Below are 18,155 nucleotides of genomic sequence, written 5' to 3' on the forward strand. Positions count from 1 at the left end.
TTATTTGCATTGGCTCAAGTGTAGAAAAAACAAAGACTTGCATTTATATAGCACCTTTTATGAAACGTAGGAAGCACAGGAACTGATTTGCAAGGTGTCACAAGGGTATAACAATGAGAATGGATAATGAGATGCTGATGTATATCATGGAGAACCATGATGTAAGTCAAAAGGCACAGTCCTTAAACAGGCAGAGCAACCATTTTCTTATATTGTTCAATCTTCGATGGGAATATGCAGAATTCACAAGCAAGACTACTCAAGGCAGTGAGAACTAATAACTACGACTATCATGATCTTAAGCATAATGAGAAAAGAATGACTTGCTTTACCTCACGTAATGGGAACTGTGTTGCAGAAATGGTCAAAGGTTTTGTTCAATGGTGAAGAAAATGGAATCAGGGTGAGCCGTAAAAGAATGATTGAGCCTTGTGAAGTTTGGGTTTTGAGTGTGGTGGGGGTGAAACGTGGTGAGAATGCATAACAGTTACCAAAGTCCCAGCAGACCCATAGGCAGTGCCCCTATCAGAGGGAACAAGAGAGATGTCTGGTGGGGAGATTAGCCTGAGGACCACCCATACCTGAAGCATCGAGTGAGGTTGACAAGATGTAATTCCCTTCGCAACTTCAGTTAAGAAATTGAATCCATGCTGTCGACGCCACTCTGCATCACAAACCAGAGTTTCAGCCGCCTGAGCTAATCGATAGTCCAGAGTGAATGTATATAGTTGGTACTTTTAGGGAAGACAATGTCCAAGTGGCATTACAACTGCACTATTAATCCAGAGACCCCAGTCATGATCTGGGGACTGGGGTTTGAATCCCACCGTGACAGATCGTGGAATTCAAATTCAATTAAAAATCTGGAATTAAGCGTCTAATGATAACCATGAAACCAACGCTGATTGTCAGAAAAACCAATCTGGTACATTAATTTCCTTTAGGGAAGGAAACTGCTGGTCCCACCCAGTCTGGCCTACACATGACTTCAGACCTACAGCAATGCAATTAACTCTTAACTGCCCTCTGGGCAATTAGGAACAGGCAATAAATGCCCTCATCCCGTGAATGAATATTTAAAAAGTAATAATGTTAATGTAACAATAGGGAGAGGCCTGGGGGAAGCTTATTACAATGAGATAATGATGTATATCATGATTCAACAGTAGCATCAGTAGTCATATCCAAGTGACTGTGAGGAAAGGGGCAGTAGTCTTTATCAGTGAGATCTGTACTAAAAACCAGTAATACCCATATTGTACAGATAAAACAGTTTGCAAAAGCCTATTAGACAGCAGTCATTGATAACAAAGTGTGGAGCCTAATGAACACAGCAGGCCAAGCAGAATCTTAGGAGCACAAGAGCTGACATTTCAGGCCTAGACCCTTCATCAGAAAAGGGTGATGGGGAGAGGGTTCTGGAATAAATAGGGAGAGAAGGGGAGGTGGACTGAAGATGGATTGAGGAGAAGATAGGTGGACAGGAGAGTACGAGTGGGGAGGTAGGGAGGGGATAGGTTTGTCCGGGGAGGACAGACAGGTCAAGGGGGCGGTATGAGGTTAGTAGGTAGGAAATGGAGGTGTGGCTTCAGGTGGGAGGAGGGGATAGGTGAGAGGATGAACAGGTTGGGGAGGCGGGGACGAGCTGGGCTGGTTTTGGGATGCGGTGGGGGGAGGGGGGATTTTGAAGCTTGTGAAGTCCATATTGATACCATTGGGCTGCAGTGTTCCCAAGCGGAATATGAGTTGCAGTTCCTGCAACCTTCGGGTGGCATCATTATGGCACTGCAGGAGGCCCAGGATGGACATGTCATCTAAGGAATGGGAGGAGGAGTTAAAATGGTTTGCGACTAGGAAACGCAGTTGTTTGTTGCGAACCGAGCGTAGGTGTTCTGCAAAGCGATCCCCAAGCCTCCGCTTGGTTTCCCCGCTGTAGAGGAAGCCACAACGGGTACAGCAGATGCAGTATACCACATTGGCGGATGTGCAGGTGGACATCTGCTTGATGTGGAGAGTCATCTTCGGGCCTGGAATGGGGTGAGGGAGGTGGTATGGGGACAAGTCTAGCACTTCTTGCGGTTGCAGGACAAAGTGCCAGGTGTGGTGGGGTTGGAGGGGTGTGTGGAGCAGGCAAGGGAGTCCCGGAGAGAGTGGTCTCTCGGAAGGCAGACAAGAGTGGGGATGGAAAAATGTCTTTAGTGGTTCGGTCTTGGGGCCTGGCACAGGGGTGAGGGAGGAGATGTGGGGGCAAGGACGGGGGTGAGGGAGGAGGCGTGAGGGCACTTCTGCCAATGTGGTATACTGCATCTGCTGTACCAGTTGTGTGGCTTCCTCTACATCGGGGAAACCAAGCGGAGGCTTGCGGACCGCTTTGCAGAACACCTCCGCTTGGTTTTCAATAAACAACTGCACCTCCTAGTCTCGAACCATTTTAACTCCCCCTCCAATTCCTTAGACAACGTGTCCATCCTGGGCCTCCTGCAGTGCCATAATGATGCCACCCGAAGGTTGCAGGAACAGCAACTCATTTTCTGCTTGGGAACCCTGCAGTCCAATGGCATCAATGTGGATTTCACAAACTTCATAATCTCCCCTCCCCCCACTGCATCCCAAAACCAGCCCAGCTCGTCCCCACCTCCCTCGCGTGTTCTTCCTCTCACCTATCCCCTCCTCCCACCTCAAGCCGCACTGCCATTTCCTACCTGCTAACCTCATCCCGCTCCCTTGACATGTTCATCCTCCCTGGACTGACTTATCCCCTCCCTACTTCCCCACCTAAACCCTCCTCTCCACCTATCTTCTCCTATATCCATCTTTGGTCTGCCTCCTGCTCTCTCCCTATTTATTTCAGTATCCTCTCCCCAACCCCCTTTTCTGATGAAGGGTCTCGGCCTGAAACGTCAGCTCTTGTGCTCCTAAGATGCTGCTTGGCCTGCGGTGTTCATCCAGCTCCACACTTTGTTATCTCGGACTCTCTAGCATCTGCAGTTCCCATTATCTCAGACAGCAGTCATTCATGGGTAAGGCAAATCTCTGCAATTCCATAAACTACCAGAAGAGATAAGGATCCCTCCAATGTGCAGAATAACATTCTGAGTTTCATACCTTGTGTCGATACAAGCAGCAAAGAAACAGTGACCTAATCATTTGCTTTTAGTAGTGTTGACTAAGGGATAAATAGTCAATTGAACACCAAGGAGAACTCTCCCTTGCTTCTCTTCAATTTAGTGCCATGTAATCTTTTATGTTGACTTGATAGGACAGGCAGCTTACTACCCATTTGAAAGATAGGGCCACTAGCGGATTAGTGCTCCTTCAGTGTGGCAGTGATGTGTCAGCCTGGAAATTGTGCTTCGGTTCCTGGCAATGGGGCTTGAACCCATGATCTGCTGAGTTGGAAGCAAGTGTGCTGCCGATTGAGGTACAACAGCGGGCTGAAGATGAAATGATTCAAACACTTAATCAAAAAAGAAATCTCTGTGATCTTGACTGTGACCAGCGAAGAAAATACAATTTTAAAAATGTCACAGATGGCAGTGAATCTTACTCTACACATTGCCACAGTGAATCAACCACGGCTTTGTTTGCATCTTTGCAATCTCAATGACAATATAAGAATTCTTCTCACTTTATACATTATGCTTCAGTCAGATCAAACTGAACACAATATTCTCCTCTCTCCTACACAAAAGAGTTTCTATTTCCACTTCTGCAGGAGAAACACAAAATATACTGATACGTGGTGACAGCTTATTGAGTCTGACAAGGATTTCTCGAGCTATCTGATTACACTGTTGACTGTTTTATACCACGGATACAGTTATTCCATCTCAGCATTCCTTTTTCCCCCACTCTAAGCTGTATCATTTCATATATTTGCATGCCAATTTACGAACTTTAATTGGACTTCAGGATGGAATGTATCATTAAAAATAGTAATTGCAGTTCTGAGATATGAGGGCCTGGTCCCTTTCAAATGCAATTTTAAGATTATTTTCTGATTAAACTGCAGCATCCTGCATTTAGATTCTGCCTTTGACATACACAGGGACGATTCAGGGTGCTTCAGCGGCACTCAAGCAGAGAAACATTGACATTGAGCCAAAGATGTGGAGTAGATAGCCAAGGTTGTTGGCTTTTAAACAGTCTCTTAAATGCATAGAGACAGTGAGAGCTGGAGAGACAGAGAGGTTTGGGAAAGGAATTGCAAAGCTACATCATTGCAATTGCTGGTTACTTTCATGCCTAGCCTGTCATTCTTTGGAATGGTGTGTGTAGATAAATTGACTGGATTATTGACCTGCCAGAGTTGCTAATGATGTGCCTCAGAAGAACATCACATTTTCAAGAAATAATGCATCAGGCTCTGTTATCACGAACAAAATATATTCCATTACTTGTTTGTTTAATACATGAAATATCAAACATATCAGACTAATCTGATTTGAGTTGCCAAAGTTGTTGTATTAGTAATGATTAGACATAAATATGCAATTTCCATTTAACCTTCTATTTGGATTTGTCATTTTTGTATATTAAAAGGTAATATTGATAATAATCCTCCTGTGTATTTGCTTATGAAATTCATTCCTCATTCCACGTCAAGAATCAAGGCAATCTACAATCAGGCTCCTTTGAGTTTTTGATTGGGAGTCAAGAAATAAGTGAAGCAATTTTTTTATTCAGCCACCTTGCACACTTAGTAAGGAATGCCAGATTCTTCCCAGGTTTTGAGCAGTGTGGTTTATGGGGTTAGGGTTGACTGAGATGGCCACCTCAATGTCAAGCTTATCTCACTTCCAACTTTCCCCCTTTGCTGAAGTAATGTGGTGAGGTTCTCAGTTGACTTTTCTTATTTTTTTGTTAAATGGCTTGTTTACAGCCTAACTCGCCACAGGAAGCCTGATCCCATACAAACCAGCCATCAGGAAAACTCAACATGGAAACCAAAGCAGGTCCTTGGCGGCTTTCAGCTCACTATTTCCTCAAGAGATCCCAGTGGGTCACAAACAGGCCAGGACAAGATCCATCAGCACCAGCCACATGTACCTGTCCAATATAGACACCGGCACTCCAGATTCAGTCAGACTTTTCCATCATCCTGCCATTCTCCCACTCACTGGCACTGCCCCCTGCAAGGGCAGACGAGGTGAAGACGATACACTGAGATAACAAGGTGTAGAGCTGGATGAACACAGTAGGCCAAGCAGCATCAGAGGAGCAGGAAGGCTGATGTTTTGGGCCTAGACCCTTCTTCAGAAAGAAAGGTCTAGGCCCGAAACATCAGCTTTCCTGCTCCTCTGATACTGCTTGGCCTGCTGTGTTCACCCAGCTCTGCACCTTGTTATCTCAGACTCTCCAGCATTTGCAGTTCCTACTATCTCTGAAGAGGATACACTGGTGCCCAGCAGTGTATGGGTACAGCTATCAGTCAAGGAAAGGACCCATTTTATCGCATGGATCAGGCATCCTACCAGTGCTCCTCCCTTACCGCCTCAGAGTACATTCACCTAATGCTTAATGGCATGCCTTGCCCAGCCAATCTTGGCCTTGTGTTGATAATTGGCACAGCCAGAGAACCAGGCAGAGTGCCATGTTGTGCAGCAGCCCTCTGTCAAGGGTGCATACAATTTGCCACATTTCAATGTTCCACATCAGTCTTCCGCCTGTACTATCCATCTGAGCGTTCATGCTGAACATAACCATTTGCAGCAAGCAGGGTAAAATGTCCGAAAGTGTCAGGGGTATGGTCCACAGCAAACTTCCTGCGGATACCGATAGCCAAGGGAGACCCCACACAGTTTTTCAAGAACAGCCCATTCTATATCTCGATGCTGTATGTTTAAGCCTGGCCTTTAGTTACAGACAGGACCCCAGTCAGGGTGGCATTGTACAGGGAAGTGTGCTTTAGCATTCCAGCAGGTGGTTCACAGTCACTCATTTGCCAGTCAGGGTGGAGGGAGTATTGACTATTAGTCAAGGGTGCATGCATCCACCAGCTGGGTGTCTGAGCAGGTGAGGGCAGTTTGCTGGCAGGTCAGGTCATGGTAAGGTGGTCCATGTTCATCCTGTCACCTCTGTTGACAGAAGTGAAGGAGGAAAGGGCCACGGGAAAGGGATCTGACTATATTGCCACAAGATTTGGAGCATAATGAGGCCTTTCAGCCCACATTATCTGCTCCACCGTTTGATCATGGTTGATGTGTTGATCAATCCCATTGTTATGTCTTCTTTCTGTAGCACTTAATCCTCTTACTAATCAGGAAGCTCTAGATATCTAACTCTAATTGTCTAGTGGGCATTCAAGTGTCAAAAACATTGCTGTGGGTCTAGAGTTGCAAAATGGCCAGACCAGGTAAGGATGGCAGTTTCCTTAGCTAAAGGGTATGAATGAACTAGGTGGCTTTTTTGAACAACTGACAACAGTTTTGTGGTCGTCATTAGATTCCAAGTTCCAGACATCTATCATTCGGATTCCACCTTCTACTCTGGAAGGATTCAAACCCAGGTCCCAGAATATTTGAGATAATGGGAACTGCAGATGCTGGAGATTCCAAGATGATAAAATGTGAGGCTGGATGAACACAGCAGGCCAAGCAGCATCTCAGGAGCACAAAAGCTGACGTTTCGGGCCTAGACCCTTCATCAGAGAGGGGGATGGGGGGAGGGAACTGGAATAAATAGGGAGAGAGGGGGAGGTGGACCGAAGATGGAGAGTAAAGAAGATAGGTGGAGAGAGTGTAGGTGGGGAGGTAGGGAGGGGATAGGTCAGTCCAGGGAAGACGGACAGGTCAAGGAGGTGGGATGAGGTTAGTAGGTAGCGGGGGGTGTGGCTTGGGGTGGGAGGAAGGGATGGGTGAGAGGAAGAACCGGTTAGGGAGGCAGAGACAGGTTGGACTGGTTTTGGGATGCAGTGGGTCGGGGGGAAGAGCTGGGCTGGTTGTGTGGTGCAGTGGGGGAGGGGACGAACTGGGCTGGTTGAGGGATGCAGTAGGGGAAGGGGAGATTTTGAAACTGGTGAAGTCCACATTGATACCATTAGGCTGCAGGGTTCCCAGGCGGAATATGGGTTGCTGTTCCTGCAACCTTCGGGTGGCATCATTGTGGCAATGCAGGAGGCCCATGATGGACATGTCATCAAGAGAATGGGAGGGGGAGTGGAAATGGTTTGCGACTGGGAGGTGCAGTTGTTTTTGGCGAACTGAGCGGAGGTGTTCTGCAAAGCGGTCCCCAAGCCTCCGCTTGGTTTCCCCAATGTAGAGGAAGCCGCACCGGGTACAGTGGATGCAGTATACCACATTGGCAGATGTGCAGGTGAACCTCTGCTTGATGTGGAATGTCATCTTGGGGCCTGGGATGGGGGTGAGGGAGGAGGTGTGGGGACAAGTGTAGCATTTCCTGCGGTTGCAGGGGAAGGTGCCGGGTGTGGTGGGGTTGGAGGGCAGTGTGGAGCGAACAAGGGAGTCACGGAGAGAGTGGTCTCTCCGGAAAGCAGACAGGGGAGGGGATGGAAAAATGTCTTGGGTGGTGGGGTCGGATTGTAAATGGCGGAAGTGTCGGAGGATAATGCGTTGTATCCGGAGGTTGGTAGGGTGGTGTGTGAGAACGAGGGGGATCCTCTTGGGGCGGTTGTGGCGGGGGCGGGGTGTGAGGGATGTGTCGCGGGAAATGCAGGAGACGCGGTCAAGGGCGTTCTCGATCACCGTGGGGGGAAAGTTGCGGTCCTTAAAGAACTTGGACATCTGGGATGTGCGGGAGTGGAATGTCTTGTCGTGGGAGCAGATGCGGCGGAGGCGGAGGAATTGGGAATAGGGGATGGAATTTTTGCAGGTGGGTGGGTGGGAGGAGGTGTATTCTAGGTAGCTGTGGGAGTCGGTGGGCTTGAAGTGGACATCAGTTACAAGCTGGTTGCCTGAGATGGAGACTGAGAGGTCCAGGAAGGTGAGTGATGTGCTGGAGATGGCCCAGGTGAACTGAAGGTTGGGGTGGAAGGTGTTGGTGAAGTGGATGAACTGTTCGAGCTCCTCTGGGGAGCAAGAGGCGGCGCCGATACAGTCATCAATGTACCGGAGGAAGAGGTGGGGTTTGGGGCCTGTGTAGGTGCGGAAGAGGGACTGTTCCACGTAACCTACAAAGAGGCAGGCATAGCTGGGGCCCATGCGGGTGCCCATGGCCACCCCCTTAGTCTGTAGGAAGTGGGAGGAGTCAAAAGAGAAGTTGTTGAGTGTGAGGACGAGTTCAGCTAGGCGGATGAGAGTGTCGGTGGAGGGGGACTGGTCGGGCCTGCGGGACAGGAAGAAGCGGAGGGCCTTGAGGCCATCTCCATGCGGAATGCAGGTGTACAGGGACTGGATGTCCATGGTGAATATGAGGTGTTGGGGGCCAGGGAATTGGAAGTCCTGGAGGAGGTGGAGGGCGTGGGTGGTGTCACGGACGTAGGTGGGGAGTTCCTGGACCAAAGGGGAGAAAATGGAGTCCAGATAGGTGGAGATGAGTTCGGTGGGGCAGGAGCAGGCTGAGACGATGGGTCGACCAGGGCAGGCAGGTTTGTGGATTTTGGGAAGGAGATAGAAACGGGCCGTGCGGGGTTGGGGAACAGTGAGGTTGGAGGCTGTGGGTGGGAGGTCCCCTGAGGTGATGAGGTCGTGAATGGTGTTGGAGATGATGGTTTGGTGCTCGGGTGTGGGGTCATGATCGAGGAGGCGGTAGGAGGTGGTGTCGGAGAGTTGGCGTCTGGCCTCGGCGATGTAGAGGTCAGTGCGCCATACTACCACTGCGCCACCCTTGTCTGCGGGTTTGATGGTGAGGTTGGGGTTGGAGCGGAGGGAGCGGAGGGCTGCCCGTTCTGCGGGGGAGAGGTTGGAGTGGGTGAGAGGGGTGGAGAGGTTGAGGCGGTTGATGTCTCGACGGCAGTTGGAGATGAAGAGGTCGAGGGAGGGTAGGAGGCCCAACACAAGTCCTCCTCCTGGACACCACCCCCAGGCCTCCTACCCTCCCTCGATCTCTTCATCTCCAACTGCCGTCGAGACATCAACCGCCTCAACCTCTCCACCCCTCTCACCCACTCCAACCTCTCCCCCGCAGAACGGGCAGCCCTCCGCTCCCTCCGCTCCAACCCCAACCTCACCATCAAACCCGCAGACAAGGGTGGCGCAGTGGTAGTATGGCGCACTGACCTCTACATCGCCGAGGCCAGACGCCAACTCTCCGACACCACCTCCTACCGCCTCCTCGATCATGACCCCACACCCGAGCACCAAACCATCATCTCCAACACCATTCACCGAACTCATCTCCACCTATCTGGACTCCATTTTCTCCCCTTTGGTCCAGGAAATCCCCACCTACGTCCGTGACACCACCCACGCCCTCCACCTCCTCCAGGACTTCCAATTCCCTGGCCCCCAACACCTCATATTCACCATGGACGTCCAGTCCCTGTACACCTGCATTCCGCATGGAGATGGCCTCAAGGCCCTCCGCTTCTTCCTGTCCCGCAGGCCCGACCAGTCCCCCTCCACCGACACTCTCATCCGCCTAGCTGAACTCGTCCTCACACTCAACAACTTCTCTTTTGACTCCTCCCACTTCCTACAGACTAAGGGGGTGGCCATGGGCACCCGCATGGGCCCCAGCTATGCCTGCCGCTTTGTAGGTTACGTGGAACAGCCCCTCTTCCGCACCTACACAGGCCCCAAACCCCACCTCTTCCTCCGGTACATTGATGACTGTATCGGCGCCGCCTCTTGCTCCCCAGAGGAGCTCGAACAGTTCATCCACTTCACCAACACCTTCCACCCCAACCTTCAGTTCACCTGGGCCATCTCCAGCACATCACTCACCTTCCTGGACCTCTCAGTCTCCATCTCAGGCAAACCAGCTTGTAACTGATGTCCATTTCAAGCCCACCAACTCCCACAGCTACCTAGAATACACCTCCTCCCACCCACCCTCCCGCAAAAATTCCATCCCCTATTCCCAATTCCTCCGCCTCCGCCGCATCTGCTCCCACGACAAGACATTCCACTCCCGCACATCCCAGATGTCCAAGTTCTTTAAGGACCGCAACTTTCCCCCCACGGTGATCGAGAACGCCCTTGACCGCGTCTCCCGCATTTCCCGCGACACATCCCTCACACCCCGCCCCCGCCACAACCGCCCCAAGAGGATCCCCCTCGTTCTCACACACCACCCTACCAACCTCCGGATACAACGCATTATCCTCCGACACTTCCGCCATTTACAATCCGACCCCACCACCCAAGACATTTTTCCATCCCCTCCCCTGTCTGCTTTCCGGAGAGACCACTCTCTCCATGACTCCCTTGTTCGCTCCACACTGCCCTCCAACCCCACCACACCCGGCACCTTCCCCTGCAACCGCAGGAAATGCTACACTTGTCCCCACACCTCCTCCCTCACCCCCATCCCAGGCCCCAAGATGACATTCCACATCAAGCAGAGGTTCACCTGCACATCTGCCAATGTGGTATACTGCATCCACTGTACCCGGTGCGGCTTCCTCTACATTGGGGAAACCAAGCGGAGGCTTGGGGACCGCTTTGCAGAACACCTCCGCTCAGTTCGCCAAAAACAACTGCACCTCCCAGTCGCAAACCATTTCCACTCCCCCTCCCATTCTCTTGATGACATGTCCATCATGGGCCTCCTGCACTGCCACAATGATGCCACCCGAAGGTTGCAGGAACAGCAACTCATATTCCGCCTGGGAACCCTGCAGCCTAATGGTATCAATGTGGACTTCACCAGTTTCAAAATCTCCCCTTCCCCTACTGCATCCCTCAACCAGCCCAGTTCGTCCCCTCCCCCCACTGCACCACACAACCAGCCCAGGTCTTCCCCCCCACCCACTGCATCCCAAAACCAGTCCAACCTGTCTCTGCCTCCCTAACCGGTTCTTCCTCTCACCCATCCCTTCCTCCCACCCCAAGCCACACCCCCCGCTACCTACTAACCTCATCCCACCTCCTTGACCTGTCCGTCTTCCCTGGACTGACCTATCCCCTCCCTACCTCCCCACCTACACTCTCTCCACCTATCTTCTTTACTCTCCATCTTCGGTCCGCCTCCCCCTCTCTCCCTGTTTATTCCAGTTCCCTCCCCCCATCCCCCTCTCTGATGAAGGGTCTAGGCCCGAAACGTCAGCTTTTGTGCTCCTGAGATGCTGCTTGGCCTGCTGTGTTCATCCAGCCTCACATTTTATCATCCCAGAATATTTGCTTAGTTTCTGGATTAATAGCGTAATAATAATACCATTAGGCCATTACCTCCCTAAAGCAAAAGATGGAAATCCTTTCAATCCCTTGCTGCCCCAAAAATACATTCAACTAGAGTTTGGAATTGCTATTTTAATGGATGTTATCACTGTGTCACCATCTCCTCAGCTGTTCACACAATGTCTTAGGCAGAAGATAGGCTCAGTCTTGGTTAAATAGGATGAATTTGTTGTATATTATTTAACAGCTACAAATAATAGATCTAAGATACATTGTCTCTGCAAGACATCAGGTATTCCTTAATGAGTAACTTGTCACTTTAGTTATCACTTAAAATACTTATGAAAATACCATACATTCTACTGAACACATGGGAGTCTGGATAAGGCTCTGTGTCCTGGTTGGTGGAGCTGATGACAGTTGACCCTTTCAGCTTGGACCTGTCCAAGACAGCAAAGACTACAAAAGATCTGGAATGGCTTGGATTCAGATTTTTCTAACCTGCGAAGCAACTTTTGGTTTCTATTCCCAGTGGGCTGATTCACCTTCTGCACATAGGTTCTGAAATGCCATGTTTGTCTTCTATGCAGGTTTTATTTTTCCTTTCATTTGTGAGAAAAGGACATCTGCAGTTGAACCTTCCTTCCCCACTTCCAGGGACCGTACGTTCTGTCCTCTCACAATTCCCTGTCTCCTCGACTTCCATCGTATCAGAAATGTGTGGCTGTCTATGTCAGTTTGACATTACAGTGGGTTCAATCAAGATGGAAATTATGCATTAACTGTAAAGACCACAATTATTTTTATTTGGGGGTTTGGCACTAACTTTACATGACCACATTTAATTAATTCTCAGCAGTGTCAGAAATTGAATGTTGCAACGTGGAAACACAAGGAATCCAGTGCTATGGGAGTGAAGGGCAGGAATTAGGGATAGAATGCCACTTCCTCATAGAATATACAGTGCAGACGTGGTCCATTGAGTCTGTACCAGTTAAACATCTGCTCTAAATCTACACTAATCCCACCTTCCAGCACTTGGTCCATAGCCTTGAATGTTTAAGCCATCATCCAAGTAACTTTTTCAAGATTGTGAGCTTTCCTATCTCAAATACACTCCCAGGCAATACATCCCAGATTCCCACTAATCTCTGGGTGAGAATCTTTATCCTCAAATCCCCTCTGCCTTGCACTAGGCCCTCCCTGGATCTCAGCACTTCGTTCCTGGAGTAGAATATGGAGCTGGAGCAACTGTTTCTACATAACCATATGCCTTCTACTCGCTCCTGTATGTCTCAGTGAATTTTTCTTTCACAGGGGTTGTGAGCTTGTCCAAGGAAGTCAGCTGATTTTATCAGGAACGACATGTTTGATTTAAATCGCTACTACATTCCTGTGAAAGTAATACAATGAAAAAGTTAATGAAAATGACCTTTCCAGCTGGTTATTGCAGCATTGCTGATCCATTTGTAATGTAAGTGAAAGCAGAAATGAACTTTATAGAAATCATACTCCTTCATTTGATGCTGTTAGTTTTTGATTAAAAACACAGTGGGTAAATTTTGGATTGTTATAGTAGCATAAAATGAATCATAGAATGGTTACAGCACAGATGAAGGCCATTGAACCTATCATGTTCTTTGGAAGCTGCTCTCCTAGTCCCACTCCCTCTCCTTTTCTACAGAGTCCTTTGTGAACCGATCACTCCACACAACACAATAACTGCATTTTGCCTGACTTGCTAAGTGTTTTAGGATGGGTTGGGGAGGGAGGTGTGAGTTAGTTGGGATGGAGGAGAACTTGTTTTGTTAATTTCCCCTCAAAGTGAAGGTATTTCACATCCCTGGGTGCTATAATGGAGTCATAGAATCATACAGCAAGGACACAGGCCCTTCAGTCCAACTTGCTTGAGCCAACCAAGATTCCCAAGCTCAACAAGTCCTGTTTGCCTGTGTTTGGCCCACATCCCTCTAAACCGTTCCTATTCCTGTACATGTCCAAACATAGAACATAGAACAGTACATCACAGAACAGGCCCTTCAGCCCACGATGTTGTGCCGACCATTGATCCTCATGTATGCACCCTCAAATTTCTGTGACCATATGCATGTCCAGCAGTCTCTTAAATGACCCCATGACCTTGCTTCCACAACTGCTGCTGGCAACGCATTCCATGCTCTCACAACTCTCTGTGTAAAGAACTTGCCTCTGACACCCCCTTTATACTTTCCTCCAACCAGCTTAAAACTATGACCCCTCGTGTTAGCCATTTCTGCCCTGGGAAATAGTCTCTGGCTATCAACTCTATCTATGCCTCTCATTATCTTGTATACCTCAATTAGGTCCCCTCTCCTCCTCCTTTTCTCCAATGAAAAAAGTTTGAGCTCAGTCAACCTCGCTTCATAAGATAAGCCCTCCAGTCCAGGCAGAATCCTGGTAAACCTCCTCTGAACCCTCTCCAAAGCATCCACATCTTTCCTATAATAGGGCGACCAGAACTGGATGCAGTATTCCAAGTGCGGTCTAACCAAAGTTTTATAGAGCTGCAACAAGATCTCACGACTCTTAAACTCAACCCCCCTGTTAATGAAAGCCAAAACACCATATGCTTTCTTAACAACCCTGTCCATTTGGGTGGCCATTTTAAGGGATCTATGTATCTACAGACCAATATCCCTCTGTTCCTCCACACTGCCAAGAATCCTATCCTTAATCCTGTACTCAGCTTTCAAATTCGACCTTCCAAAATGCATCACCTCGCATTTATCCAGGTTGAACTCCATCTGCCACCTCTCAGCCCTTCTCTGCATCCTGTCAATGTCCTGCTGCAGCCTACAACAGCCCTCTATACTGTCAACGACACCTTCAACCTTTGTGTCATCTGCAAACTTGCTGACCCATCCTTCAATCCCCTCATCCAAGTCATTAATAAAAATTACAAACAGTAGAGGCCCAAGGACAGAGCCCTGTGGAGCACCACTCACCACTGACTTCCAGGCAGAATATTTTCCTTCTACTACCACTCGCTGCCTTCTGTTGGCCAGTCAATTCTGTATCCAGACAGCTAAGTTCCCCTGTACCCTATTCCTCCTGACCTTCTGAATGAGCCTACCATGGGGAACCTTATCAAGTGCCTTACTGAAGTCCATATACACCACATCCACAGCTCGACCCTCATCAACTTTTCTAGTCACATCCTCAAAGAACTCGATAAGGTTTGTGAGGCATGACCTGCCGCTCACAAAGCCGTGCTGACTGCATTTAATCGAGCCATGCTCTTCCAGATGGTCATAAATCTTATCCCTCAGAATCCTTTCTAACACTTTGCAGACGACAGACGTGAGACTTACTGGTCTGTAATTGCCGGGGATTTCCCTATTTCCTTTCTTGAAGAGAGGAATTACATTTGCCTCTCCCAGTCCTCAGGTACGACTTCAGTGGAGAGTGAGGATGCAAAGACCCTCGCAAGTGGCGAAGAAATTGCATTTCTCGTTTCCCAAAGCAGCCGAGGACAAATCTGGTCCGGGCCTGGCGACTTGTCAATCTTAATGTTTGACAAGATTTTCAGCACATCAGCTTCCTCTATCTCTATCCATTCCAGCTTGCACATCTGCTCTTCAAAGGTTTCATTCACTACAAAGTTCATTTCTTTCGTAAAGACAGAAGCAAAAAACTCATTTAGGGCTTCTCCTACTTCCTCAGACTCCACACACAAGTTCCCTATTGCAACATATTGCAACTGTAGCTGCATCAACCACTTCATTCCACACACAAATCACCCTTTGTGTGAAAAAGTTACCCCTACCATCCCTTTATAATTTTTATCATCTCAGCTTAAAATGGTGCCCTCTAGTTTTGAACTCCCCCACTCTAGGGAAAAGACCTTTGCAATGCAACTTATCCATGATCCCCTCATGATTTTATAAAACTTTATAAGGTCATCCCCCCAGCCTTCTGCACTCTGGTGAAAAATGTCCCAGCCCATCCACCTTCTCCTTATAACTCAAACCCGCCAGGCCCAGTAACATACTCATAAATATTTTCTGCATCCTCTCCAATTTAATGACATCCCTCTTGTGGATCTTTTCTTGCATCTTCTCTACATCCTTTACTTCCTTCCTAAAACATTGTACCTGTTGTTTTATGTCCCACAGCTAGAGTGTCAGTAAAATTTTAAAAGATATGCTCATGATGTCATCACTATATCTGTCATGTGCCCTGAGGATATAAAGGTCTCAGACTCCATCTTAACTGTGCCACTTGAATACTGTTCTTTGTAACTGAAGAGCTCAATATTAGCATAGACATTGCATTGCCTGAGAATGTAATATCATTATATGCTACAGCATTATAATAAAATCTGGTAGACATTTCAATACTGTGTTACTTATGTCTAGTACTTTTTTTTTACAAGAAATAAAAAAAAGCATTATTTTTTCAGGTATACCCTGAAAGCAAAATTCACATCATGGTTAGCAGCATTGGCTGTTTATAATGAAATAACTCTGAAATCCCAGTGACAGATATTTGGAAACCTAACTGAAGAACGTCTGGATAACAGCCCTGGATGACAAAGGATTTGGGAATTCAGCAGTATCAGTTTCTCCCGAGCACAGAAAACAGAGCAAATTTCTTCCTCATCAAAACCTAAGTTCTTTCAATTAGAGCATGTGCCTCCCTAAATAAAAAGTCCAACTGCTCCCAGTTCTGCTTTTAAAAGAAAAGCAGTCAAATCCTTTATAAGACATGACTACAAAGCTCTCCTAAGCTAAAATAAAGCTGAAACATGCCCTGAAAAGTGGGTTTCTACATTAAGAAATCTTATCTGTGTCCAAAGGTCAGTCTATTCCATCAGTTTTCTTTTCTTTTCAAACTGGCACAGAAGCCAAGGGAAATCCCTGTGATAACATTATTCTAGCTGACAGCTACTGTGTAAGTGCACCAAACTGCATCTGTTGTAGATACTGTTGGTTTGGAGCACTTTGTTGACAGCATCAACAACATTATCTGCGTGTAAACACAGTGAGTGCTGTTGGCTTGCCATTATGGCTTCATACCTGTTTTGATATTTGTAAAGTGTGTGACATCAAGGAACGTGCAGGCAATTTGGTTTCAAAAGGCCAAGCCAGTCTCCAGACCAAAATATTCTACAACAGTATGTTGCAGCCAGGAGGGAATATGTTGAGAATTAACACATATCCATGAGGTTCAGAGTCAATTAAGAAAAGGGCACATTTTGGAAGATGTCCAAACTTTCATCTTAACTTCACGTTAACATGCTCCATGTTAATGTTCTAAGATAATTTGTTATGTTCATTCTTATGGTATTCCCTAAAAAAAACACACTTTGGCATGTCTTAAAAGCTAAAGTCAACATGGGAGCTAATGTCAACATATTACCGGTCCATATTCTGAAAGACGTACACCTTGAAAGTGACGCTCCATGATACAGCCAATGAGAAATTGTCTCATAGCTTATAATTGATAACGAATTCTGTTTTATTAACAGAATCTGAAAGGTCATCCTGTCTTCTGGAAATCTTCTAACTGTTAGATAGCAACAGTGCAGCAGACTAACAGTATGCACAGTTCTCATCTCCTAGCTCATCTAATTAATGAGTCTCAAACCTCACCTATTGTGGTCTAACAAACCACATATTATGCTATTTGAACAGGTGAAGTTGAAGATGGTCTCAAGGTTGATCTGTTACACTTTGGTCACAGAAAATTTGAACAGTTGAAATAGGCAATGGTGAAAAATGAACTACATGAGCTGCAAAAGGTCATTATTCAGGGATGGCCTGATCATATTAAAGAAAATCTTGCAAAACAGAGACAAGCCTGATCTATTTTAAGACATTTTCCTGAGAAACAAATCCTAAACAGAAAGCTTAATGTCCAAAACATCGCATCCAATTTATATCAGGGACATTAAATGCACATTACAACTAGGGCATAAAACTGTATATTGGTCAGGGATGAATCAGGATATTCACTGCCATATGAATGTGAGGTATATAAGGTATCAAACATAGCTGCTGAGGGATAATCTACATCTACACAATGCTCCATTCACTCCTTGGATCACGGTAGTCACAGGGCATGGGCAACACTCCATCCCTGCAGTGGATTGTTTCTTGAAATTTCCCATTGTTTAATGATGTAGTAACATGATAAGCATGGCCCTCACTGTCATGTTGACCACTATTTTCGGTTGCCCGGAACAGGGTGTTATTCATTGGCCAACCTACATCTTCAGACAAATGTGGGAGGTTTCACAGCTTTACTTTGAATCTGAGTGCAGTGGTCCTCCTCTGAGCCCTGGCCAATATTTATCCTTCAACCAACCGCACTAAAATAAAAAGTCAGCTCCTTATCCTGTTTTCCTCATCTCCCCTCTCATTATTTTGAATCTGTGTCCTTTGGTTACTGCCAGTGGAAACTTTGCCTTCTTATCTGTTTCAACAAAACCCCTCAGTCATTTTGAGCAGCACCAATAAGATTTCCTGTTGACCTCCTCTGGCCTCAGGAGAAAAAAAAGCCTAGATTCTCTAGAGTGCGAAATTTTGCAGGATTGAAACGATCCTGGAGCCATTCAAAAGCCGTGGGCAATACATAGAACCCCATTCCAGGATTCCAACTCCAAATCCCAGCACGCAGATTTCCTCTGGTGTGGGGTAAGGGTGTGAGTAGTGAGCCCACACACATGACCTACCTATACCCATTGTAGTGGAGTTAGCATCTCCTAGCCGACTACAATTTCTGATGAGTTAGAGCAGATTTTCATAGAATCTCTACAGTGTGGAAGCAGGCTATTTGGCCCATCGAATCCATACTGGGCCCTCCAAAGAACATCTGACCAAAAGTCACCCTCCCTATCCTTGTAACCCTGCATTTCCCATGGCTAATCCACCTAAA

This window comes from Stegostoma tigrinum, chromosome 6 (assembly GCF_030684315.1).
Source record: "Stegostoma tigrinum isolate sSteTig4 chromosome 6, sSteTig4.hap1, whole genome shotgun sequence".
NCBI lineage: Eukaryota > Metazoa > Chordata > Chondrichthyes > Orectolobiformes > Stegostomatidae > Stegostoma > Stegostoma tigrinum.